The sequence below is a fragment of the Zonotrichia albicollis genome, chromosome 1 (genome assembly GCF_047830755.1).
Source record: "Zonotrichia albicollis isolate bZonAlb1 chromosome 1, bZonAlb1.hap1, whole genome shotgun sequence".
Lineage (NCBI taxonomy): Eukaryota > Metazoa > Chordata > Aves > Passeriformes > Passerellidae > Zonotrichia > Zonotrichia albicollis.
In genome coordinates this window covers 72,947,861-72,975,258 of record NC_133819.1, presented here as the reverse complement: position 1 = coordinate 72,975,258, position 27,398 = coordinate 72,947,861, and the positions used below count along the sequence as shown (strand labels likewise).

The window sequence follows — 27,398 nt, the reverse complement described above, 5'->3', positions numbered from 1 at the left end:
TCTTCTTGGTTTAAAAACAGCAAGACAGTCTCTGCCAAAGATTGCTGTAAACACTGAATAAAGATTTCATTGTGGCTTGGTGTGACTGGAATAATTAGGCAGTTAATTGTTCATTCTGATCTTAAAAGTGCAGTAATCAGTAGTGCACAGTAGGAAAAATACGGGGGAAAGGGAGGAAAAATAGCATTAGGAAAATGATAGGAAAATGCATCACTTTTTCCTCTTCCACAGTTGTTTTTTTTTTTCCTGTCGGATGCTTTTTTTCTGTGTGTGTGTGTGTGTGTGTGTGTGTGAGAGAGAGAGAGAGAGAGAGAGACTGGGAACACGTGGGTCCCAGTCTGTTTAGATAGGGAGCACCTTTATAAAGCTGGGGTGTAATTGTGCTTTTCCTGCCACTGTGTCAGTATCATTTTGGGCTGGACAAAATCAAATTATGAGACTTAAAGAAATCCTATTTTATGGAAATGAAATCTGAAGATGCCTGGAGAATGAACATTTTAACTAGATTGACTAATACCAATTAATGCATTTTACTTATGTGTGCACTTTATTGCCAACTCAGCAGGGATGAAAGCTAATGGTGCCAGCTTTTCTGCTGCTCTAAGACATTTCTCAGGCAGTCACACAAGGCTTTAACGGTAAACTGTTTCGAGGTTTTAACACTGTGATTGTGTCCCTGTTCAGCTCAAGTTCCTTGCAGCAGTGATTCTTTCATGGTAATCTAATGAAATGATCTCTTGTTACACTGTGTTAGCTATTCCCTGTGACACAGCAGGAAGATACAACCTGTGAGTGTTTGTATTGGAGGTGGTGATAAGTTGTTGAGCAAGATTCACTTATAAACAACAGAATATGACTTACTGATATTAACTGGAAGATGGCACCCTAGGCAAAAAGGTGTTTTGCTTTCCTATATAGCATGTTTTTCCATATATATATATATATATACACATTTGTGCTAAAAAAGCATAATGGTGAATTAACCATCAGAAAGGATGGATGTTGTGTTTAAAAAGAAAAGGAAAAACCAATTTTGAAAGCAGCCCATAGTCATTTAAGCAAGGTAGAAGGATTTCTAAAAGGAAACAGTCTTATCATTCATATAATTTCCTTGACCTTACAACATTTACATGAAAGACTTATTTGGCTTGGAGACATCTATATAGCCTGCACATCCATCATAAATAAATAAATAACCATGCTGTAATTGGGCAAGGTTTTAAAAGTAATTCAGTTAAGTTTCATTTCTGTCACTGCACATGCAAAAAAAAAAAAAGAGCTACCCACCATGAGAAAAAACAGAAGGAGAGAGCTTTCTTTCAGCTCTGAAAAGTAAAGCAGTTGGTTATATTTTGTTGGAGCTGCGTTTGCTGAAGGTTTTGACCTGCACTTTCTGAGATTTTTGTGGAAAGACAAGAGGCAAAAACATGAGGCATGTTGTCCATCTAAAAGTACAAAACTAATATAAAACACTGCAGTCTTCTCTCAGGTCATAGAGTTTAGAAGAGCAAGGACAGAATGATGGCTCCAAAATGGCAAAAACATCTCTTAACAACTGGGTATGTAAGGGCCAATGTTAAGATCCACTTCACAAGCATTTTTATTAAGCTGTTGAATGTGCTCTGTCCTACTACAGTGATGCTCAATACTCAGTCTGTGAAGAGTATTCCTGATTTAACTGTGTTGAAAGAATGTCTTCAAGACATTTACCTATTGCTACAGTGTAGAGAGGGGTGCTGCCAACTTTATTTGCACCTATGTAGTCTGAGAAATTTAGGGATGTTCCACTTCCTTACAAAATCCAAAAGGTATGTGATCACTTAAGAGACTCTGCTCAAGTTTCTGATTACAATGTTTTGTCAAAGAGCGTTTCAAAAAATTTGCATGGTGCACTCCTTGCATAAATATCATATTAAAGTCTAGAATAATTTGAAGATTGCTAAAAATATTTTGCAAAGTGCCTGAAGTGTAAGTGACTCCTCATTTCTATAATAAAATGCATTGAAAACACACTTAGGTCATCACAGTGAGTTTGGTAAGGGGTCTTTCTTGCATTGTTACAATGTGTAGCAAAATACACAGAGGATTACACACTTTTATTCAAGGAAAATATTTTCCATCAAATTGTAGCTAGAATCCTGGATACTATCTTGTACCTATCCTTAATACCAATTTTTACTGTTTGAAATGCATAGTACATCTTCAAAATAAAATTGCATTGTCACAGACATAATTGTTATTCATAACAAGTAGTCTCACAAACAGATTCCATCCCTTTAAGTATTGAGTCTCAGTCAGGCCAATTATGACTAAATTACTGCATGTTCTCTCCTGTATCAACTAATTAAAGGGTAATTAATAAAATGATAATTTCATTCCATGGCAATGTCTACATCTGGTTGTCATAGCAAAGATTGTTTGACATATGGTTAAATGGTCAGATACTACATTGTATGAATGCAGCATTTGCACAGAGCACCTGGCAAGCCAGAGGAATTTAACCCTTAAGACATCAATTTCAAGAATCTGTGTCAATGTGTTATAACAATGGTTTGCTTATTCTCTCCACCTAGTCTTCTTACGCCTTTAAGAAAATTTAGTGCTCCAAGTTAATTTAAGTAACTCTGTTGGGGTGGAGGAAGAGTGGGTAGACAACTTGGGGTATTAGATTGGAAATGAGAGATAAAATAGTACTGACTTTTCTGTGGGAAATAAAATGGGTGGTTCTAAATTAACTTCTGAGAAGAGACACTCCATTGGTTGTCATATTACTGGGAGCTTCCCCTTTTCAGAAAATCAGGCTGAAATTAGCATGGCGACAAAATTATCTTTTTTTTTTTCCCTAGCTACAGTTGTATGCCAGGCTTAAGGCTGTGATTGTGGTCACAACAGCATGAAACAGTCTGCATTGCAGCCTTCCCTCACTGTACCTGTCATATATAGATAAAACAAAACTTACCTCCTCAAGGAGAGTAACCAGAAAATTCACACATGCTAAAGAAATTAAATAATCTCTTATCAAGTCAACAGATTACATGAATAAGCATTTCTCCTGTAGCTAGATGTTGCACAAAATAACATATGCACATACTCTGAAGTATCGGTGGTTGAAATTCTCAGGGCAGCCCATACATAGGATTTTATACATATCTTAAAGGAATCTGTATTAGACATCATCATTGCCTTGAAAAATTTCAACCACTGCTTTTTCAAAGTGTTCAACAGACTGTCTGTCTGGCCTTTAAAACATAAACTCTAAGTAGTGATATTTTAACACAAACTAAATGACAATTTCTTATCTATAGTGGGTCAAGCTGAATCCCTCATAAAACTAAAAACAAGAAGCAACAGGCATAATGTTTTCCTTCTTTTTAGGGAAAAAAAAAAAAAGCTTAAAAGGGGGAAAATAACTAGTGCTTTTTCCCAAATAGAGCAAAGTAAAAAGGATGTAGTAAACTGCAGGAAGACATGAAATTCTGTCTTTTTCCATGCAAAGGATCCTCAATGAACAGTTCCCCCAGTGAATAGTCGGGGTCGCTCATCACCTCGTATGGTCAGGTGCAGAGCGTGGCCAGTGGTGCTTATAAAGCGCTGTTTGTCCGTCTCTCTGAGAGCCTGAGTCCTGCTCCTTGAGAATTTCCAAGCACATGGATCCCCCTCATTTTCATTCTGCTCATGCAACTCATTAACACCTGGAAAATCTTTTATAGCATTTAACTGCATCAGATGCACGGTCCGGCACATGTTTTCTTAATAGGGCTTTCACTGTGGTATTGTCAAAGAGCCCTTATGTCACAGCTGGGAACATGAATCTGTCATGTCAGTGCTGTACCTTGGGCTAGACAGTAATCGTGTATGAGTGTGCTTTATGGAGGAGCCGAACATTTCCATATACTGTGTTATGAGGGAAGAATGTGAAGCTTGTTCTCCTAAATAAAGATTCAGGCTGGTGCTAGTAGAGTACTTTGTACCATTTAAACACACTGCTGCCTCTAAGGCATTGCACTTAAGGAGAGGGAAGTTTGAGGCAAGCAAGACACATCCTAGTATTTTAGTGGTATAATGCTGCTAGTTAACGATATGTCATCATTTACATTTCAGTAGGAAAAAAATTGCCAGAGGTTTCTAATTCAACAGAAACAACCAGAAGTTGATATGAAAGTCCTTACCCTGGGAATATTTGTTTTTAAAACAAGTTTGATTTAAACATATTTGGCAATATAAGAGGAAGGGGAAGAGAAGTAAATGTTTTCTAATTCCGTATGGTTTTTGTGCCCATTAGATCACTGTAAAACCCAGCTTTAAATAGATTACTTTGTAGCTCTGTAATCAGAATGCCTTGGGTAATTAAAAAAAGGATAGAACTGTGAAAACTGACAGCAACGCATGTATAAGACCTACTTTTTTCAGAGGAATTTTTAACATAGTTACATACATTTCATCTGAAAGCTAAACACTTAAAACTCACCAGCTACAACACTAGCAAGCATGTCTTGATGGGATTCCAAAAGATAGAGCCCACATTTGAAAAGTGTTTGCAGACTTGAGAAACCGTAACTGTTGTGAAGGAGTTGACTCGGGTCCTCGTTTACAGAATGAATAGATGAAAGGAGCATTTCATGCAGCCACATTCAGTTCCAATTTTTAAACTACTTGTTTTGCTTTGAAAAACACAAGTTTAATTCATATGCTAAGAAATAAATTCAAGGTACACTACTAAATGCATTCTGTATGTTAAATATGTTTGTCTGTGACAATTTTTGTAATGGCACTTCAACAACCCCTGAGCATTCAGGGGTTGATACCCCAAACCACAACCAGTCCAAGCTTAAGCTGGAACCAGTGAAACACAGAGGTAATTGGGTAATAGGGCTGCCTTCTGAATTTCCCTCTTGGTTTTCCTCTTTTCACCATCTTCTGTTTTTTTCTGACAGTGAGAGCATTGGGATGTTTTTTTTGCGCCCATGCCATTAATTCATGTCCTCACCAAAGAGGGAAGAAATAGTGCTGGCTGGGGCTGCCACGGAGCCCCTGGGGAAAACATGTGGATTTGTTTCTCAGTAAGGCCTTTTTGTAAATGATTTTACTTTTTTCAGAAGATCTGATGCCCTTCCTGCTTCAGTGCAGATGCCCAGTGGAACAAGTACTCACTGAAAGGGGTAGGACTTGCCTTGTTGAGCTTTGCAGCACCTGACAGCATAGCCCAAGAGGTGCTGAGAGTTTTCAGAAAGAGAGCACACCAGGGCTGAGTTCTTCTACATGATTCCTTTCAGAAAATCAAAGGTAAAAAATGAGTCTGTGTAATTGGAGTGTGTTGACCCCAGTGCCCACCAAAGCCACTCTTTCCCTTCCCCCAGCTGAACAGGGTGAGACAAAATACAAGGAGAATACAGGTCAAGTTGAGGACAGGGGATATCCCTCACCAACTTCTGTTACCAGCAAAACTGACTCACCTTGGGGAAATCAATTTAATTTATTACTCAGCTCTTCTCCCCAGACTCTACTTCATTCCAAATTTCTCTGCCTCCCTGTGGAACAGGGGGACAGGGAATTGGGGCTGCAGTCAGTTTATCATTCATTGTCATTGCTTCTCCTCCCTCATGGGAAGGACTCCTAGCACTCTTCCCCTGCTCCAGCATGGAGTCCCTCCCAAAGGACTCAGTTCTCCACAAACTCCTCCAATGTGGGGCCTTCCCATGGGCTGCAGTTCTTCATGAAGTGCTCCAGCATGGGTGCCCTGCAGGATCAATCACAAATCCCAGCAGCGTAGGTTACCTTCACCATGGACTCTCCACCCACATTCACAGTCCTGCCAGGAGCCTGCTACAGCAAGGGCTTCCCATGGGGGTCACAGTCACATTTGGGCATCCATTTGCCTTGATTTCGGGTCCTCCAGGGGCTGCAGGGTCACAGCTGTCTCACCGTGTCTTCACCAGGGGCTGCAGGGGAATCTCTGTTCCAGTGCCTGGAGCATCTCCTTCTCTTCCTTCTTCACAGACCTTGGTGTCTGCAGAGCTATTTCTCTCACATGTTCCACTCTCCTTTCTGGCTGCTCTTGCACAAGGGATTTTTCTCCCCTTCTTAAATAAGTTATCCCATGGGTGGTGCCACCATTGCTGATGGGCTCAGCCTTGGCCGGCAGTGGGTCCATCCTGGAGCCAGTGGACATTGGCTGTAATGGACATGGGGGAAGCTTCTGGCAGCTCTCACATAAACACCCCTGTAGGCCCCCCCACCAGCAAAGCCTTGTCACTCAAATCCAATACAGTAATTAACCTTTGCACATGCCTAGGTATTGTGAGACACAGTCGAGAGCCCTTGCAATATGTCACTTTGTTACTGCGAAGAAAGTTAAGGATTGACGGAAAGGCTTAACTATAAATTTTCTTGCCTGTATGAGTTTAATTTAGAATTGCAATCAAGATGTAACATAAATTAAAATAGCAGTAGTAGATCACTAGCTGGCAAATCTCTTAAGAATAATGTAGGTACTTCACTAGATTATGGAGTACCTTCTATGTGCTTAGTCCATTGCTGAAATTAGTCCATTTTTTTTAATTTTAAAATACTTTTGAAGAGGAGAGACAGGCTTTAAGAGGTGAAGTTGTGGCTCTCTGTCTGATCTAGAAGACTGACTTCTGGAAAGGGGAGCTTCCTTAATGAAAAGAAGCATTTCCCTTCATATAAAATTTGAAGTTTTGCCCCAAGCATCCTCCAATCCATGCATAATCTGGAGGACATTAACCATTAAAGTAAATATTATGTATTACTTGACCTGCAGGTGTAATATATTAAGGCTTCAGAGCAAAAATGTGTTTTTAAGGAAGAGAGTGGAGAAATAAAATGGAAATCTGCAGGCCTTGTGAAGGACCTATGAAGGACAGAAAAATGCTTTCCCAGAAAGGGAAGTATGGGAACACTGCGTATCAGTGATTCCTGTGTGTTTTAATTGGACACTCAGTTTCTTTCAATGTCAAAGGAGGGCTGCATGCAGCAAACAGCTACCATACCTCCTGAGAGGAGCTGCTGCTCTGTCTCCATCAGGAAGGGGTATGGAAATGGACAGTCTCAATGCAAAGAATGCATGAGGAGTGAGCACAAGTTGGTAAATTTATTCTAATAGCAAGGTTAAACACCATCTTTTCTGGGCACCCATGAACAGCCAGAGGAGATCCTGTCAAATGACTAGTGCACATCCTTGACAATGACAAGGGGAAGGGCTGCCAGGCCCGTTGGAAAGGCAGCAGTCAGCTATTGACATTATCAGACCAGCTCTGTGGCCCACCCTGTGCACTTTCTGTCTTGGAGATGCTCCGCAGGAGGAAGGGCCACGAGGAGCAGCTCTGGTAGAAGAAGCTCCACATTAAACACTTGTAGCGGAGGCGGCGCATAGGCACAGTGCTGCAAGGAAGAGCTGAAGTCAGCCTTCAAGCAGATGACAGGAGAGGATCTGTCAAACCAGCCTTCAAGAGGACAGAGAGCATGCTGAGACAAAATGATGATAATAGCAACAAAACCTTGAGGAGACTGAACAGAGAAAGAAGCTGCAGGAGGGCAAGAAAACAGGATTTGTATGGTGAGGCAGACAGAAAGAAATGACAAATGTCTTCATAGAATAACAGAGACAAAAATGGACAGATCTGATAGGTTGCAAGTATAGAATTTGGCTCTGGCTTGGGAAGAGACTAATACAAAAAGAAGACAAATAACTACTCCACTGGGTTGTAAATGAGCATGGCAGAAAGCAGAGGAGTTTGTGGTAAGAAATAAAGATTGGAATGACAGCATCTGGATCCCACAAGAAGTCTCCAGGGTGAGTGAAGAATATTGAGGAAGTTGTTAAAAAAATCATATTCCTAGATTTGCATGTAGTTTCAGATTGTAGCTCACCAATACACCAAGAGAAAGGCATCAGTCAGCAATGTGTTGTAGATATTAGGGCTATATACAAAATGTAACCATTGTATAAAAATGTTGGTCTGAACCATTGCTAAACCTTTTTTTTGTGTAGCGTAGACTTGGGAAAGGCAAATCCTCGTGAGGGTGAGCTCAGTGGTGCCACTAAAGGGGCTGTGTTAAATACACTGTGGTTGAGGATGCACTCCTCCAGATGGGCTCCTGCTCTCTCCTGCCCAGGGTACATTTCAGCATGAACTGGAGGACAAAGGAGCTGGCTGCTGGGTTCAAATGTGTAGAAGCAATAATGGAAGCAAAGGAGAGAAAGAAAAGAGAGCAGCTCAACACTGAGCTGTCAGTCTCTGCCTGTCTGTTTTCTTTCACTCTGCCTTGCCTGCTTGGCCTGTGTAGCTCCTCAAGTGCCCTCATTTGCTGTCCTGCTGCTCTGTGCAAGAGAAGGGGCTCCCATTAAAGACTCATTTGTATTACAGCCTGCTAAATAGGCGACTGTTAGTGAGGCAATGAATCAGCCATGGCTAACAGCAGTAGTACCCAGTATAGCTAATAACTTTTCCCTACTACTGTTTGCTATCTTCACCTCATTTGTTTCTCACCCTTGGGAGAAAGAGCTCCACTGCATTACCTCTGTAATCCCCTACTGGGCTGTACAGGTGTTTATGCAGAACAAACATATATGGTTGTGTGGCAGGTAGGTGTTAATTTTTTACTGCAAGTTCCTAGCCTCAAAATATCCATTCCCATTAAAATCTGTTGCCACTTTAATCCTGTTGCCAATGTACCCTTTGGCTGTGAAGTCCTTGTTTTGTTGAAACATCAAGAGTTACCATATCAAAAATCAATTATAAGGTGTTCCGGTTTCCTCTTCATTGTGCCTATTTAGTAAAAGATCAGTAAAATGCTCATAGATAACCATTTGACACTGGGGTTTTATGCAGTTTGTTCTCTTTCTTTCCTGAGTGTTTAAGTGTTAATAACTTAGCAGTGGGCAAAAAGTAGTTGTCCCAGGAAAGCATGGCTAAGAGTTTTGAAACTGCTGTAGGATCTGGACACTTAAGTTCCCATTATTTTTAATGATCACTGAGCATCCAAATTCCCCATGTAGTTACAGTTACCTATCAAATTGTCCTCATAGAGTTGGTGGACCAAAACTCTTTTTATTCTGAGATAAATCGCCTTCTTTTCTCTGGGAACTTATCAAGTTATTTATTGAAGAGGTAATTACCAAATGTCATAACAGATTTTACTTACTAGCTGTAAATAGCCAATCTATCAACAACTACATGCATTTAAAAGCATTTTTAAGTCAACTGGTCAGGGTTTTTTGCCTCTTTAGAAACTATCTAGAGGGGACTGAACACTTAACTCCTGATTTACAATATCACCCTATGCAGGATGATTGTTTTATTGGAAGACCACTTTGCTTTGCAAAAGGGCTCCAGAAGAGTTAGAAGAATGTCCGGTTTCTGTATTAAAGGTTTGTGTCTTTGACTAAAGAGATCTTTCCTGTTCTGTATCCTCATGGGCTATTCAGACACTGAAATCACTGCCTTGATAAACTTCTTTTCACAATAATTTGCTCACCAGGGTCACATTTCACAGTGTTGACCTGTTACTGTGTCATTAACATGACACAGGGAAGTAGAAATATAAATTAGAGACTTATTTTCTACAGAGATTTTTCTTTTTATTTGCTTTGCTATGTAGATTGAGATGACTCAAAAAGCATCAAGCCAACTACGTAACCCTACCTCTGATAGTAACTTTAAAAACCATACAGTCCTTTAATGCTCACCATGTCCTTAAGGATAAGAAACACAGGGTAATGTAATGCTGCATAATTGAATGTTCAGCATTAGAAAATTTCTCACCAATGAAAAAAGAGTATAAAGTGGGAGTTTTTTGGAAGCTTAATACTAGATGAAGGTATTTAGAATGGAGACAATATCAGTGAACTGCAAAGGAGGATGCATTTGCAAATTCTGTCCATATTGACCAATAAACAATTTATGGAGAGAACACAAACAAACCCTTAGAATATTTTAAGATCATAGCTTCTGACAAGTATACTTTATTTATGACTTTGCAGTACATTCTTCTCCAGTAATGTTAAGAGGAAATAAAAAGGGAAAGGGGGAAGGCACAGCATTCACAGTGTTTACAGTGTTTTATCCTCTTGTCCTCTGCCATGTGTGGGGTATTGTCAACATAAGTTGATCAGATAACCTCAATGTTCCTGTCTTATATAAAACCCTGGAACCAGAAAAAGTCACAGATGTGACAATAAATGTTTAAGGATTAGGACTGCATAAAATGGTGCTCCTTTATCTGAAACTTGTGCAGTACTGGTGCCAGTAAATGAGTGCTGCCAGCACAGCCAAGTGAGTCTGGGTGAAAAAGGAGGGGTAGGGTAAGTGTCCAGCCTTAGCACAACTTCTGCCACCATTGGATGCCCTACTGCCAAGGCCAATGGTTAATAATCTGATGGGATTATTTGCCTAGATAAGAGCAATATTTGAGTTTAGCTTTGTATCTGCTGATACAACAGCATTTTTTTAGCTTTTGTCCACAGAGTGATCTGAGTGCTTGAAGAAGTACATCAGATTTAGGTTTCTGAGACTGAAACACCAGACAAAGGTAAAACTTCTATTATTAGTTATAATTTGTGGTTTAAAGGTGCCTGCAGGTGTTAGGTAATATGCAGATTCCCTACAGTGCAAACACATAGGGCATAGTGCTTGCAGTCCAAGTACCAGAACTTGGAGATCACAGTTCTGTTTTGTCAAAGCTTAGATTTCAAAATCATCATGTTTTAGAGAGAAACCAAAGCCTTTAGGAAAAGCTCAGACAAAAGACCTGTCAGAGCAATCACACTAAGTAATGAACAGGTCAAGATTGTGATTTGTGTCCCAAAGTGCCAAGAAGGAGCCCTGATCTGAGAAATCTTTTTCTGGAAAAGGTTGAATTTCATATGTTTCTGGTGGGGGGGGAAAAAATGCTTTTTTTGCTTGAAGAGAATAAATCTTAAAACCAAAATGCTGTTGAACACAAGGTAGAGTGAATGTAAAACAAGCCCGGAGAACAGTGTGGGCCATCAAGGAAAAATACAAGAGAAAAACCAAACATTGGAGTCAGCCCCTGGTTCCCAATCCAGTACCATGAATTTGCCATCCCATTTCACCAGCCATTATCCTCTTTTCAGCCTAGGCCAAAGTTTCTGGGAAATGGGCTGCAGTCCCTGGGATCAGGAGGGCAGCAGCCCTCTTTGCTTTGGACACTCGCCATGTCCCACATGCCCACAGCACTGAGGGGTGCAGGTGTTCCCCCCTCTGTGCCAGAGTCCCTTTGGACATCACCACATCTTGGGACGAGGCCGTCAGACCACCCCATAGCCAAGGAGGGTCCCTTTCTGGGGGGACCCTCTGCTGTCTGAGCACCCCCTCCTAGGGCAGCCTTGCTTCCAATGCTGGACAGACACTGCTGTGAGAAACCTGGAGCAGAAATACTAAGGAGGCCCTTAACAGTATTGTCTGCTTTAAAAGATACCCTGACGGTGTTGGTTAACTAGACAAGTGTGCCTCTAACAAACCCATCAAGCTTGATAAATGGTTCTCTATTAATATCCTAATTTTACTGGATCTCATGAGCAGCTTTTGGAGTTCAGAGGCAGAAAAAGACTGCTTGAAAGATGGCTCTTGCAAGAAGCTAATTGCATGCAGGGTTTTCAAAAATATTAGGTCAGTTTCTGTTCAAAAGTTGGGTGCCCGTTCTTCTTTAGTGGCAACAAAATTAATTCTTCTGGGCTTGGGGAGAAAAAGAAGTACTTTGATTTTTACCAGTTAATGTACTGCTGAGTCTTACTTCAAGTAAGTTCAGAATTTTTTAAGTTTTCAAACAGTCCACAAAGGAAGGGATATAATTTCAAGGATGAAGGATGGTGTAAAATAATTTCAACAAAATTGATTGTGTTGGAAGCACTGTGTTTATATGACTTTTGTAAAATACTGCTTTTTTAATGTTAATATTTCAGCAGCAGAGAAGAAATATTGCAGTTGAGTTCTCTTCTGGACATACATAAAAATACCATTTACACCAGTACAGCAATGAAAACAATGTGATTTAAGTGGGGAAAGATCTTTCCCCATAGCCTATGTTTTAGTTCTAATTACAACCCATCTATCTTAAAGACTCAGGATTTACTGTGTAAGGACAGACTGGTGTCTGGAACAATGACCCATGTCATTATTTCAAAGAAAGATGTAAAGAACTTTTACAGCATGGCATGTCTCTGTTACTCCGCTCTTTAATACCATAATGCAAGCTGACTGGTTTCAAGGGGGTTATGGTGGTGCAATGAGAATACATTTCACTCAAAGAGGGTCTGAGTTCTCTTTGTAGCAAGCAACTGATTTTAGATTGTTTGATTGTCTCTGATTATTTTTTAATGAATTTTAATGAATTATTTTTTTAATGATTGTTACTGTTCTGTTACAAAAATGACCCAATCAACCTCTGGCTTGTTAATTCTATACATCGTGATAGACCTTGCACAGATTCCCAATGAGGTCTCTACCTTAATGAGAGTTTTATAGAAAAGTATTCCAGTGTGCTTCTTGATTTCTAGTTGTAAAATATTTTTTTTAATCAGTATTACCATGAAAAGAATTATAAAAAGAGTCGCTTATAAAACTTTTATATACTTTTAAAACTTGAGGCTGCAAAGAAAGATTCATCTCAAATCTTTTCAAAGTCCTTTCTTATTTACAAATTACACTGAGATTCTAAGTTGAATACTAGTCTTCTTACCTGATATTCTGCCTTGATAGCCACACCCAAAGGATTCAAAAAAGCAAGTTGTAAAATAACAACTAGGTTTGATCACTGAAGTATCCAATTAAGTATTGTATCTATTGTTCTGTTGTATCTGTTGTTCATTAAATCTAAAAATGTTCATAGTGAAAATAGACCCTTTAGTAAAATGCTCCACAGGAAAATCTGTCTGACATTTACATTTTGTAATTGGGATGAGATGTTGCATTGGTGTGAAGCCTCTTGGGAACAGCCACACCATGAGATTCTCATGTCTGGTGGGGTTCTAATTCTGTCTGGGGAGAGGGGTCCATAGTCAGATAGAGATGAGTGGATCAAGAATATCAGCTCTCAGCTGTGGCCATCTGAAGTTGGAGTGAAGGAGCAAGATCACCACACCCTTCTTGCTCCTTAACACTAAACATTTTATTTCTAATACTTCGAGATGACCCATATCATACCATAGATGTTAAAGTTTTTGCCTTTTTAAACTGATTTTTAAGAACTCCATGGAAAGATAAATTGCATTATTTGGGCTTTTTAGCCTGATGTGGAAGAAATGCCAAGTGCTATAACTTCTTGCAAGATGGAAATTCTGTTTTTCAATCTGATATAAAAATTGTAGGATCATAGTAAATATTCTATCTTAAATCTCTTGTGAAAGGAAAAATAATAGGTACTGTTACATTTCTTTCAAACAGTCTTAGCTAATCTAGACTTCGTAGTTGCTGTGGGTTGCAGTTATCACTCTGTGTGTGTGTGTGTGTGTGTGGTGTGTGTGTGTGTGTGTGTGTGTGTGCAAGACTGAAGAAATCCCAGTCATCTAACTTGAGTTCCAAAGTGTCCTTTGTGCAGAAGAATATCTTCATTGCTAAATCCTTCCAATGCATTCTATAATACTGAACTCTAGGAAATGTGTCAATTAAAAACATAATGAAAGGCAGAATGAGTAACCCAAAAAAGAATCTCCTTCATGAGTGCAAAAGGCTTTGAGTATTTGGGAATCAGCCTTCCCAGTGAGATGAGCCCTTCCAGTGGGATGAGGAGCAGGAAATTCCAAACATTCCTTGGTTAAGGAAAGTGAAAATGACAGTGTCCTAATGCAGGGTGAGAGGTCCTGCCCTCTCATTTTTATCCCCTGAAGACTTATCCAACTAATGTGTTAGTGCTATTTTTTTTTTGCTGATGATTTTAATTAGATCCTTACACCGTAGTTCTGCCACATATCTATCTTCTTTCATAGCCTTCTTTTTCCCTGTCTTACTTGATAATGACCCTAAAGTGGGCTTGCATTTACATGTGCTTTTAGCCTGAGCTCATCCACAGAATTGAAATGTGGAAGTACTGTTTTGTGCAGCCTGTAGAAAGACAAAGACATGAGGCTAGAAAAGTGGCATGTGCCTTTTGGTACTTCCTTCCTGATCTAACCTGAAGGTGTGCAATAGCCTTTCAATGTTTCCTGAGCATCCTTGCATCTCTAACCGCACATTTGCCCACTTACATGTTTCAAAACACATTGATAACCTCTCTTCTGTGCTTCCCTGTTTGGAGACAATCCTTAGGCTGTAGGATGTTAATCAGAAAAGAAAGGGAAAAAAAAAATAAAACAATAATCAATGGAGTAGGTTTTGCTCTGTATTGTCCCAGCATGTAATATAACAAAGCAACAGGCTCCTTTGAAATATTGTGATAAGTAGGCAAGTGCTCAAAGCTGGACTTGAACAGCTTTTACACATGGAACAGATGCAATTTTCCAGTGCATTATTATTTCCAGCTCCCCGTGACAGTCTGTGAAGTTTGCACCTTTCTATCAGCTCCAGCAGCCAGCAGGAAGCTGTGTCTTCTGGGAAACCAGGCTGAAACTTTGGCACTAACTTCCTCAGAAACTGATGACCTTTTAAAACCCCACCAAAAACCCACCACCTTCTCCTTCACAAGCAAGGTGCTGCCCTTGTTTTCCTTCCCAACATACCCAGCATGTAGATTTAAAACAACAAAAACAAAGTCATGCCAAAACAAAAAAATCAAACAAAACAAAACACTGCAATGCATACCCAGTTCTCCCTTGGGAGCAGGATGAGAGGGAGAAGCTTACATGGCAGATGTTGGTTGTTTAATGCTCTACAGAAAGACAGTCAGATGCCACAGTGATGTTTGACCCCATGGGGAGCAGGGTAAAACAACTTTCATGCCCCCCTCCTCAGTAGCGTGAGAAACAGGGACAATGTGCAGGTGGAAGCAGTCAAGCTAAAAAAATGACCAGGAATGAGTACCAGTGCTATGCAGCCTTAGTGCTTCCACTAGGTCAAATCCTTGCTTTGGAGGATTTAAGTAGGACAGAGCCCCTTGCTGGGTTTCTTTCTGGCCATGGGTTCCACTCCTGTGTGAACATGCGTGTGTGCAAGCATCACCCAGTCTAGTCCAGGCAGTGAACACAGCAAAAGTTCAAAGCTTTTGGATTCCTCTTCATCGTTTTTTTTAAGGGACTGCGTCTGATCTTTGCTTTTCATCCCCGGATTTATTTGGAAGCATTTCTCTTCCCATTTCTCCATGTGGCAGGTTGCATGCAGATTCGTTTTTCTGGTATTCAGTGACCGTCCGCATTGCTTTGTACTTAGTTTACATCTTCATGGCTGTAATGAAACCGAGACTTGAAGGAATAACTGGATAAGCAGGTCTCTCTCTCCAGCTGTCATGTCTAGTTGTGGCAGAAAACTGGTGTTTCATTGTAAAAGATGTTAATTTCAATCTGAGCTGTGGCTGTGTTGAGAGGAGCATAAAAGGAATTCTTGATTATCTATATCAGTACCGTTGTCCCCAGGGACAGGCTCTGAATCTTCAGATCACATATGGCAAGAGTGCTGTGATAAAATATGCATCAATAAAACTTTGCAATTTATGATAATAAAGGAGTGGAAAGTTTTATACACTGTGATAATTATTCCTGACTGGTACTTTTTCCTTCCTTTCGTTCTCATGTATGCCTTTGTTTTTAAGCCTTTACTGTGTGTTGTAGCAATGATTGCATCACTGAAACTGCAGGTTCACAAACTGGGGTACTCGCCTTGTTTTTAGGTCCATTGACCTTCTGTAGCCATCAGTTCACTTCTACAGCAGCAGGAATTTGCCATCTCTGGGAAGGTTCTGCAGTGCTGTGACTCCTCACTCTTCTTTCTCTTCTGTGCATGCACACACACTACATATAGCATGGATTTCAGAGCAGCTTCCAAAAAAGGATCAAATTATATTCCTCTGATCTTTCTTTGCATATCTTATTACTATAATCAATGAGAGAAGCGTACATTTACATGCAGGTAACATTTATTCCATACTGCGTGTCACCTGCACTGTTTTAAACTTATTTCATCTAAATAGAATTCTTATTCTTTTGAAGCAAGAGAAATAATGATTTGTTTTCACTCACAGGAAGTAAACAGTGGACTATTAAATAAAACCAATATATTATCTGTGACCCTATTTTTTTTTCTTCCTCAGCTCATTATATCTTTGGTGGCCATCCTATGAGAGAGCCTGTCTTCTGCTTTGGCACACTCCACTGCAATTAATCATACAGCTTGAAATGCATGGCCCAGCAGTACAAACCTCTTGCATGCTTGGGCTCTGCTGACTTCAAAGGGACTTCCCTTGCAGTGTTTAGAGGCAGCTCCCCTTCACTGAATATGACATGTTTGCACAGCGTCTGGCTGTGGGATCCCAGGCTTTACTGGGACATCTAAGCCCTGCTGCAACACAAATAGTCGTTAGTCCCATCTGTCTCCTGTTCCCCTTTTGTTGTTTTTTTCTTTTTTTTCTTTTCTCAGTCTTTTGCTCCGGCTGGCCTGCAGGAAATAAATCAGCCACTCTTAACCATTTCCAGGCTTATTTCTTCACAATTATAGATGAGCTGTGAAACTAGTTAGGAGAAACAGCATAGCCATCAAGCTATCTCAAGAGTGTTTCCTTTACTCCTGCTCACTCCACTAAATTGTGAGCTCCTGTGCAGTGGTAGCAAAGTGCATATCTTGACACATGCTTATTTCCTATCAGCTTCAATAGTACTTGGTCACCTGCCTGAAGTTTAGTATGTGCTCAGAGGTTTTGCATGTCTGGGTACCAAGGCCTTACCTCACAAAATCCATAACTATTCAGTCTTGCAAGTTCAGCCTTTTTCCCAGATTTCTGCAGGTGCTTGAACATCATCAAAGGCAGTAAGATTTAGATCATTTGTGTAGGTGCTTAAGTGGACTTTGACATCTATAAAAGTTCTGCTGAATCTGGACCTGCCTGATTAAAAGAACCCAAACATTTAGCAAAAAGAATAGGAAGGCTATTGCAAGTACATTTCTTTTTTTGTACAGCAGCAGTTAAAAAGACGAAATGCAAAACTATTAGTTCCACATTAAAGAATGATGGGAGATTTAGGTTACAAAAATAATAATTTCTAATTCTACAGATGTAAGGAGAACTGGATGATAAGACCAGCAGTGAAAACAAAAGGGATAATGTGAGGGATTTTCTGCCTCTGCACTTGTGTGAATTAATAGGAAATTAAAGACTGTTAGAAAGTTGATTGAATTTTGTTTCTTAACTTCTTCATTTTTCATTAAGGTGATCCTAAAAGCAGGTGGCTTTCAATTAGTTTTGTTCAATGCTGGCTAAAGTTGTAATGATCCTTGGGAGAGTGAAAGAAAAGAGATTTATTGCAGTAGGGATAAGCTAGGCCAGGCAAAGAGACAGAGTACATAACCACTAATTAACTCATGTAGTCATTGAAAAAAAAAAAAAGAAGAAAAGGAGAAAGAAAAAACAACGTGCAACCTGAAAGAGGATTGTAAAGCATCTCTGCACTGCAGATCAGACCCTTGAGCTTTCATTACACTGTGCATATCATATTAGATGGTATATATGAGCCAATTGCATATAAATCACATTCTCCCAATGTTGCAAGTCCTTGTCACAGAGCATATTTAATTTAACATTGTAATATTTATTTTCTAAAGTTCTAAGTAGGCCAAAACATACCCAGTAAATTGAGTGCTCTGCCACAGCACAGAGCCTGACCTACACTCCAGTAGAAAATTAACCCTAATTCATCTTCATAGTGACCCTATACCAAACAGCTATTCCAGATGCTCCATTCCTGCCCTTCACTGACTTAGTAAAGTGAATCTGTAGCGGTTTTGACTAATTCAGTTTGGACTTTTAATTACATCTATTCCATTCATTTGTTTCCACTTAAAACCATCGTGTTGTGGTTGGGTGGCTTGTAAGCAAGCTTTGCTTGCTCTTAGTATCCTTTAGGGACAGGCTTAAGCCAGAAGGCGTGTACGTCTGTTGAAACCATGTCAAATGGGAGCTGCTATCTCAGATTTGAACTACAAGGCTTTGTTTTCTGACACAAAGGGTCAAAGTCTGCCTAGTTATTTCCATGTGTCCCTTCCCCCTCTCGCTCTCATCAGGATTATTTTAAATTCACATTATGGATGAGCGTTTGTGTGCATATGCACAACTCACTGGAAAACAGAGGCTCTTTATTGTTCAAAGCTTCTCTAGAAGTGACTTGTTTCAGGCATTCCTCTCACAACCATTTGCACATCTCTAAAACCAGAGAGATTTCAGTCAATCTGCTAACAGACGCCATGTGGAGACACCTGAAATGCTTCAAGCATTTTTATCATCTGTTTTTTTCCTTATCGTTGATAAGAATTAGAAGAAATTGATTAAGAACATTTGTGCTAATTCTGCTATTATTTGAGGAATTAATACTATGTTTTGTAGTACATCAGACATTAATACTGTATTTTGTAGTGCATTACAATCAAACTGTTTCTTCTGCTCCTCCCACAATTAACACAGATTGTATCTGATTTCTGTAATGTTTTCTACATGTGTAGAGCAAGGCATATTTGGACTGCAGCACGGGTGCAAAGTAAGAAGGCTGCAGAGAAGACACCAAGATAAGAAAATCTGAGTTTTCTCACTGACCTCTTGCCAGGCACATATGAAAGTGTTTAATGACAAAATTTATCAAATTTTATGTATCTTGTTCATGTAAATTATTCCTAAGCTAGACTGTTGAAGGAAAAGATGGAATCTATTTAATTTTTTTTTTCAAACCCTGGATTTTTCAAAGGCAGGTGACTTCTGGTTTTGACATTACAGGTACACAAGTAAAGCTTTGCTGTCATTTCTTAGCTCTGGTACAACTCCACTTATGAAGAAAAATTGGACCATATGGGAGCATATGGAAAAAACAGAAGGTTCGTATTTGTGGGAAAGTACCTCCTACAGGTGGCATTGTAATTAACCTTGTGGGTCCAGACTACACACGTCACTCGAGTGCGCACAGGTGCCATGTCCCTGCATGGGACAGGAGCACATTTCCCATGCCAGCACCACCAGGAGCCACCTGGCCCTCAGGCCACCCTTCCCCACCATGGGTGTGCTGACGGCCCTGCTGCCCCACATCCTGTGGGATCTCAGGATCTGAGTCCTGAGATGCCGGGCCTCCGAGACCACCCTTGGGGGGCCCGGGAGTCCTGGAATGTTGCCAGAAGTGTCTGGTGGCAGGACTTTGACCCTACACGGGAGACGACACCTTTATGAAGATAAGAGGACTTCACCGGGGTGAATGGCGAAGAGATTAGCTAATTAGAGGGTGAGACACAGGGTTTAGGATTTCTGTACAGGGGGGTTTAGAGGAGTAAGATGGAGGAATTGGGGTGTGTCCTGTCCTCCCTCTTCTTCCTCTTCTCCTCCATCTTCTTTGGCCACGGTGGCACCTTTGGATTGGTTATTACTGAGAGTGCACCGAGTTATAAGAATAAATGGTATTGGGGAAAAATGATAAATATTGTACACGTAACAATGGGTATAAAAATACGTGGCGGTCCGGAGGACGGCACAGTGTGCTCATGGCTGACTGCTGAGCAGATCTCTGTTCGGCTGAAAGAACATCTTTTAGATAAACAATTAATAAACATAAAAACCGAAAGAAGAACTGAAGCCTCTTCTCGTCCTTCGATACGCGGGCTGCCCCAAGGCCACCTCGGGCCTTTCCAGGCCCCTCAAACAGCCGAGAAATCCGGACAACATCCCACAGGCACCCAGTGGCCAAGGGGGAGGGTGTCCCCTCAGAGCTGGGGTCATGCTGATGTGGAAGCAGTGGTGGGGAGGCTGCTTTCTCTCCACCTGTGATTTCCCACATCCCCCATCCTGGCACAATCCTGGTGCCCGGGGTCTTGCCAGCTGGGAAAGGAGAGGGAAGCTGTGTCACAGTCTGGTTGGCCTTGCTCCTCTTAGTTGTCCTGGCTATTACCAAAGGGCTGGTAGGATGTGACATAGTAGACATTTGGCAGGCTCCTTCCCATGTTTTGGGCAGAGCTGGGTGTGCGTCTGTGTAAGACACAAGCTTGTGGCCATGTCTCCTCCAGCCCTGTCAGCAGCTGAGACCAGGCTGACTGTGCCCTGGGCATCTCAGCATCAGGACAACAAATAAAAATGAGAAATAGCCGTATACACAGCGGGTCATGTGCCTGGGACATTGGCCTGTATCTTAGGGGAGTGGGGGGAGCAAATGTGTTTGGAACTGTGAGCTCAAGAGAGAAAATAGGAAAAGGTGGGATGGGATCAAGCTTGGGCAAAGGGTTGGATCCATGTTTTTCCTCCCAGCATGACTGCCAAATAAATTTCACCAAGAATTGCTGGAGAGGACACAAATTGAAGTAGATTGAGAACTGGCTGAACAGCAGATCCCAGAGGGCTGTAATCGCTGTCACAGGATCTAGTTGGAGCCCTGTCACTGGTGGTGTCAATACTGGGCCCAGTACTGTTCAACATATTCATCAATGACTTGGATGAAGGGGCAGCAAGTTCACTGATGGCACAAAGTTCACTGGGAGGAGTGGCCGACACCCCAGAGGGCTGTGCAGCCCCTCAGAGGGACCTCGACAAGTTGGAGAGATGTAAATGGGCAGAGTGCAACTCTCTGAAATGCAGCAAGGGCAAATGCAGCATCCTGCACCTGGGGAGGAATAACCCCATGGACCAGCACAAGCTGGGGTCTGAGCTGCTGGAAAGCAGAGAAGAACTTGGGGTTCCTGGTGAACAACGAAATCTGGGCTCCTCAGTACAAGAGAGACAGGGAGCTCCTGGAGCAGGTCCAGTGGAGGTTGACAAAGATGATTGAGAGATGGGAGCATCTCTCTCATGAGGAAAGGCTGAGGAAATTGTGCTTCTTCAGTTTTGAGAAGAGAGGACTGAAAAGGAACCTCTTCAGTGTCTATAAGTATCTAAAGGGAGGGTGTCAAGAGGATGGAGACAGGCTCTTGGTTTTTCCAAGCAATAGGATAAGAGTAAATGGGCAGAAACTGGAGCATAGAAGTTCCACCTGAATAAGGGGAAAAGCTTCTTTACTGTGCAGGTGACTGCACACTGAACAGATTGCCCAGGGAGGTTGTGGAGTCTCTCTCACTGGAGATTTTCCAGAGTCACTTGGATGCAATCCTGTGCCACATGCTCTGGGATGACCTTACTTAAGCAGGGAGGTTGGACCAGATGACCCATTGTGCATTCCTTCCAGCCTGACCCATTCTGTAATTCTGTGAAGTACATCTTAAATAACAAGAACCAGCACAGTCAAAATGTCCTCACCTTTGAAAGGATTTGAAGCCTTTGCATAGCTTTAATAAATGTAATTTGCAGAAACAGTGCAGTGTTTTAAAATAAATTATGCTCACAGAGTCACATGCTGTGATTTATCTTTAAGCATCCTCATGCAGTGTGTTTTATTAAATTTCAACTTGGGCTCTCAACTGTTCAGTTAATGTAGATAATTAATTTGATTATCATTCAATCAGGCTGTTTTGTGACTGAAACAGTCCCATATTGTTGCTACAAATATTTCAGTTAGCTTGTATGAAGAAATCATAATTTCTTTTTTTTTTTTTTGCTTCCTTATTTGTTTTATTCTAGTTTTGTTCTCACTATCTTTCTTTCTGGCAGTGAGTTGTTCTAAAGCACATAGTGTTGGATTACTAATGCGTCCCCCTAATGCTTTAATAGGTTTCTTTGAGCACACAGTTAGTATTCATTCTTAGCTATGCATGCATCTTCTAGTCACATTAGGTGACCCTTTTTTCTTTTCTTTTTCTTCATGCAGAAGATAGAGGAGGAGAACTGTGGGCGCCCTGTGCATTACACTGCAGTTCTTAATGAATATATTTGTGCATTACTTACTAATTGTAAAAAGCTGTCTGGCTACAGTATACAGGATGAAAAGTGTTATGCATTAGTAGACTACATTCTACTACACTTCTTGGCTACAAAATTTTATACTAAGTACATTACTTTAAAATTAAAGCAGAACGTAAGTACCTAAACACAGTTGATGTGTTCACCCTGTTTACTTCTTGTGACAAAACAAGCGGAGTTTGTTTCTACTAGCATCCATTAGATTTACTCTGCTGTAAAAATTCCACAGAGTTCCAGAGATGGAGGTGGCTTTATGTGTTGTACCTCACCAGGCAGGGTGTGCAGCCTGCACCCCACACGTCTCAGAGGAGGCCCAGTCCAGCCTTGCCCAGGGAGGCACTCACTGCACCTTCAGCCAGCAAAAGGAGCTGAGTGAGAAGAGGTAGGAACCCTTGTTGGTCCAGATGGTGAAGATGGGCAAGATTTTGGACCCATAACTTTGCTTCAGACATGTCAGCCTGTCCAATGAAGGGTATTGAGTCTGATCATAGGACTTGTTGTGTGACATCAGCCCTGCTCTCTGTTACCATGCACTGCACTCTTCTGACGAGTTCCTGCAATAACACTGAAATCCCTCTCTGGGGAGCTTGTTCGCATATGTCATGGTGAGGAAGGCAGAACAGAAAAACTATAAAGAGATAAAGCTTTTTAAAGTGATAGGGTCCTTATTCCCTTTCAACAGCCACTGCAGACTTTGAACCAAGGGTGTTCAAATCTTTTTCTTTTTTTTTTTATCCAGGATAGAAATTCCACCTTGAACTTCTAATAATAGCTTAGCATGGATTGTTGATTTCACTTATGAAAAAGGCCTCTGAAATTGTGTTCAGTCTTGCCTCAAGCCTTCAGGAGTATTTCTTCCCAGTTTATGGAGTGCACTGCCGTGGATGCTAGTAAAACCAATTATTTCATGAAAGTGACTGGTAGACTGCAATGAAAAGAGAGCCCTTTCCCATCTGCCTAAATGAAATAGTTTCATTCCCTGACTTGCCCAGTTCAGACCAGTGGGCAGTGTTTGCTGCAGAGGGGTGTCAGTGAAAGCCTGTAGCAATGTGTTCCTTCTTCCTTCACCTTTCCCCTGCTCTAGGGGAGATGGGCATGTCTTAGAAAGGGTATGGGAAAAGGCTGTGATTGTGGAAGTGCAGAAATGTCCTGACAGCAGACCTCAGTCATTATAATGCCAGGTTCAAGCATGAAATATTTGCTTATAAAGGTACAATTGAAAATAATCAAATGTATCTTAAGCATCAGGACTGAATCCAGCTTCACGGAGATTAATGTGAGATTTGGCACTGAATTCCCTTGAAATATTAGGCTCACCAATGCACATAGCTAAGGGTAGACAATATCAGTAGACCTTGGAGAAATAAGGAGCTAAGCTACATCTTACACTGCTATTATTTATTATTAAAAGACATTTCTAAAAGAGTGCTGGGTACTAGGGTACAGAAATGTGTAGAAAGACTCAACCCATGCAGCAGGCAGCTTCAAACTCTAAAGCACCAGGTCTTGGTCTCTGTAGAAAGCTTTTTCAAAAATTATAAGCTTTTTTTTTCCCCCCTTATATTTGACACTGCCAAAAAATAGTCACAGACCTTCTTGTCAGGCTCTGTATGTCACAAGAATGATGTGGTGCATTCTTTACCGCAAAAGCCCCATATCCCACACAGAGAGTAGATGAAATGTAGTAATTTTTTTCTTCCCTTTCTTTTCCACTGTTTAGTAAATTTTTTTAAATGCCATTCAAGAATTGTGCATGATGTTATTTTGCTTTTAATAAAGACATCAGAACTGTGCTTAATAAGTACTATGGATCAATTTAAAATAGCACCGCTTTAGAATTGCTGCCCAAGACACAATCTTAGTTTTGTATTTTCATTTAAATTTCCATTCCATTGCTATATGACCGTTGCTACTAAATTCAGATAGCATTCAGTGTGTGTGTGCTGGAGGAACAAACAAAAAATGCAAGGTTGACTTTCCTGCCACTTGAGAGCCTATGTAGAAGCTGTGTTCAGACAAAGTCTACTGGAAAGAGAAGAGTTAAGGCAGCAATAGGTCATGGTAATGGCACTGTAATATCGGTAATGTAGGTCTTGATAACATAATGGCTTTGCTCTTAAATGTAGTTACCTGAGAATAAACAGATTACAGTTATTTGTACATTAATTCAGCCTTATTAAATGCCAAAGAGCAACTGGAAGTGAGCCTTCAGGAGTTTTCTGACTGTGAACTAGAGCATATCTTAGAGAGACAATTCTTGTAAAGGCAGTGAAAACAGCTTTTGGGCAACCAAAGGATGTGTAGGCCTGGGCCAGTAGATAAATAGGAGCAGTGCTCATGCAGAAAAAGGAAGTTATATAAGGAAGCAGAACATATCCGAATATTTAGAGAAAAGATGACCCTTGAACCCAACATGTCTCATATAGGTACTTTTGCCTAATGAAGTATGTTGTTAAGAGTGACCAAAACGCTTGATTTTGAGGGTGAACCGAACCTCTTACATTACAGAGAGATTTTCAAGACAAATAGAAGCTGTGGTTACTTGGTTAAAATCAGCCTTTATACAATTTTCTTGTTACTGCAGAATTAATGGGCATGCACATATCTTGCTAAAGTTACTTTGAAGTATATTGAAAGGCACATGTTTTATTAGTCTAATTCTGCTAAGACTACTTTAAACAAAGTTGTAAAGGAAATACTAAAATATTTTCTGCTGAGATTATAATAATTTTCCCAAGTAACATTAGTAAAGCAGTAGATAATGGTGACAAATGACTATGGAATATTTTAGGCAGCAGAAATCAGGCTTACAAGAATTGAAGTCACTAGGGACCACAAAGGTAAAATAAATTTCCTGACTCTTAAATACTGAGTTCTATCCCATAGTGAGATGTGAAAGCTCCCTGGGGATTTGTTTCATATAACCTCCAAATGAGAAGTCAGAAGAGATACAGTCAGTATCATAAAATTTAACAAGTTGTTCTAGGAGCAGCACAATTTAGAAAGCCTAGGGTCATATAGATTTGCTTCCTGTACCCATAGATGCCCATGCCTCCCCTAGAGTAGCCTTATTGGCTTCTGTTGTGGCTCCCATCATCTCAGACACCCCATCTCAGTTTTCTGTCCCCATGCCCCATCAGTTTCCACACAAAACTAAAGACTCTTTCAAGGCCATGGGGATCGGTTCAATGACAAGGTCCAAGCCTCCCATGTGATAGCTGGCCAGCCAAATCCCCAGGCTGCCCAGTAGAGGCCAAGGCCAGAACCACAATTAAGAGAGAAGAACTTGCTGCAGATTTTCTCTCCATGGGATATTCATTTGGCTCTTTATTCTCTTTGTTGCAGTTTTGTATAATATGTGTAGGGCCCTGATGATTTCTCTTGCTGTCAGCTCTGAATTAGGCCAGCTGAAACTGGCTGAAAGAACTGAAATTGGAATAGGCCAACGGATTTGAAACTAATTATGACTAGCCAGGACAGACACGCAGAAAGAATCCTGTCTTAAGGAGTGGGCTGCAGTTGTGTGAGCACCCAAGGCCCCAGCCTTGAACGACTCTGGAGACCCATCAGTCTGTGCTAGGATTGTGCTTGATAATAGAGATAATCCTGTATTATGCAGTCCTGTATAGACAGTCCAATCCCAGATCTCAGATGGGGAAACCTTTTGAGGGAAAGGATATTTTCTGCATTTTCGTGGCAGCAACATCCCCAACACCCCAGGCCGCTGCATGTCCAGAAGCCAACTGCTGTTTGCTTGCAGATAAGTTGGCTGTGGGCTGTAAATCTGATCTACTCGACTGCATCTGCAGGGAGGTTGTGCCTCCCATGGGCAGCATGCCCTGCTTCACAGGCCAGGGAGAGTCATTCCCTTCTGTAGTAGGTATTTATCCAGGATCTCTATGGCCCTCAGTGGTCATTGTCCTTTAGCATTCACGTGGTGGCTCTGCCACAGACAGAGGGATGGCAAAATGTCATCTCTTTAGGAGCCTGTGCTTTAAATGGTGCAGTCACTGGGAGGGATCATATTCTCAGATGAAAGAGGGAGCAGAGAGATGTCAGTAAAGCAGGAAAAACCCAGCGTAAACTGCAAATTAATATTTCCCTTTTTTATTGTAAAATTGAGTGAATTTGGAACCAGCCAATTTAAAAATGAATGTGATGCAACTCTTCCACATGCAGTTAAAACTGTGTCATAAGCCTGACCCTGTTTTTCAGTAGCACCCTGTCCTCTGGCACTGCCTCTATTCAGTTAAGGACATGCTTAAGAAAAGATGCACGTTTCTGCCTTGGTGAATTTAATGGTGCTGAAGTCCATCCCACTGCAGGACAGCAGTTAAGTACCTGCTTAACTTTCAGAAAGTCCCTATGTACCAGCTGTAATCCACTTCTGAAGCAGATAATCATCTCAAGTACCAAGATATCTCCCTAGAAATGAACATGCCTTGAACTGTTCAATTCATTACAAGTATTGAGGGGATAGAATTCTTATGTAGTTAATAGGCTAATACATTATTATTTAAAAATTTATGAATAGCTATTGAACAACAATATAAATAGTGCTTACCTGCAACTAAAATCTGTGTTGATTAGGTGCTGCTGGAGAAACTTCTGTAATGAAATATGTGCATTGCCAAAACTTGAACAATCCTGTAGTCTGTTATTCCTCTTCCAAAAACCAGAAAAACAAAGCAGAACCCCTCCAATGGGTTTATTCAGTTATGAAATATTGTGGAGGAGGTGCAGGAGGAAGAGAGAAAGAAATTCTTTCTAACTCTTGTAGTTATTTTGCCTCAAGATGAAACCCCAAGTCCCTGACTTGGATTTAATGCTTATTTAAATAGTAATTGCTTTTATGTCCTAGGAACTGTGCAACCCACATAATGCCCATCATCCCAAACCAACAGAACAGACTTCCCACCTTAGCCTGTCCCTTTTAGTGACTGTTGCTTTCTTTCTTTATCGGAACATGCCTTGCCCTTCAAATGAACAGCCAAATTCCCTCTCCCATAAAATATAGGGCAAAGTCATTAACTTCTGAAGTCAATGACTGAATGGGCCCTTGCTTCAGTGGGGTGAGGCTCACAATGAGCTGATGAACAAAGCTTTTCCATTTATGTGCTGAAGTCAAAGAAGAGGGTGTTCAGCTGACCTAATTACCTCTCCAAATAGGACAGACCAAGTAGAAAATAAAGAGCATGGATTTGTGTTATGCTGCTGAAAACTTCAGGGTAATCTGTGATGCTGCTTCATATTTAAAATTGACTCTGTGTCCACTTAGTGCATTAGTCCTACTCTCAGAATCTGTAATGAGCAACCTGCAATTAACTCACTGTGTTTGTACCATTCTGATTCATCATAACATTTCATGTTATTATTAATGCAAATGGTTACCATGAAATATTTCTTCATTAGTTCTGACTGAT

General features: G+C 40.8%; 1 protein-coding gene across 2 annotated transcripts in view; it reads left to right on the top strand.

The window, feature by feature from the left end:
* The window catches only part of CDH20 (cadherin 20), a 118,870-nt gene that overhangs the window by 1,339 nt on the left and 90,133 nt on the right, over positions 1 to 27,398 (top strand). The window lies entirely within an intron of this gene.